Genomic DNA, 965 nt, shown 5'->3' on the forward strand with positions numbered 1-965 from the left:
ATATGGAATGACCACTGGTCTGGGTCTGGGTTCCTCCTTTTCACCTGTTGGCTGACTGGAGTCCTGTTTGGGTTTCTTCTCTGCTTTCAGGAAGGCCCAGTTAGGATATCCACATTGCTCTAGAGCCTGTCTTGTGTGGGATTTCTCCTTCTGCCTGGCTCCTGAGCTAGTGGGGACGCTGTCTGCTCTGTGGTACAGAGTCCTGATGACTCCTAACTTGTGCTCCAAAGGGTGATGGGAGTCAAACTGCAAATACTGGTCTGTGTGGGTGGGTTTGCGGTACACCTCAGTTTGCAAATGTCCTCTATCAGAGACTGAGACCTCACAGTCCAAGAAAGCCAACCTGCCATTTTTTACATCTTCTCGTGTGAACTTGATGTATTTGTCCACAGAGTTGATGTGGTCAGTAAAATGTTGGACTTCCTGAGATTTAATTTTAACCCAGGTGTCGTCAACATACCTGAACCAATGACTTGGTGGTGTCCCTGAAAAGGACATCAAGGCTCTCTTTTCTACCTCCTCCATGTACAGGTTGGCAACAATAGGAGAAACTGGAGACCCCATAGCACACCCATGTTTCTGCCTATAATATTGCTCCCCATATGTGAAGTAGGTTGACTGCAGGCACAGTTTCAAGAGTTGACACAGTTGTTCTGTGGAAAGCGTGGTCCTGCTGCTCAGAGTGGTGTCTGATTTTAATCTTAAACTGACCACCTCTACTGCATCATCAACAGGAATGCACGTAAAGAGTGATGTGACATCAAAAGAGACCATTGTTTCATCAGTCTCCATGATGACATCCCTCACCTTATCCACAAAGTCCATGGTGTTCTGTATGTGGTGTTCTGAGCTGCCAACTAAAGGGATGAGTACAGACGCCAGATATTTGGAAACATTGTAAGTGACAGAGTTAATCATGCTAACAATAGGTCTTAAAGGTACACCTTGTTTGTGGATTTTAGGTA

General features: G+C 45.7%; 1 protein-coding gene across 1 annotated transcript in view; it reads left to right on the forward strand.

The window, feature by feature from the left end:
* Positions 1-965, forward strand: part of LOC119417118 (cornifelin homolog B-like) — a 5,676-nt gene that overhangs the window by 3,722 nt on the left and 989 nt on the right. The gene's annotated exons all lie outside the window — the stretch shown is intronic.

The sequence above is a fragment of the Nematolebias whitei genome, chromosome 1 (assembly GCF_014905685.2).
Source record: "Nematolebias whitei isolate Nwh7 chromosome 1, NemWhi1, whole genome shotgun sequence".
Classification (NCBI taxonomy): domain Eukaryota; kingdom Metazoa; phylum Chordata; class Actinopteri; order Cyprinodontiformes; family Rivulidae; genus Nematolebias; species Nematolebias whitei.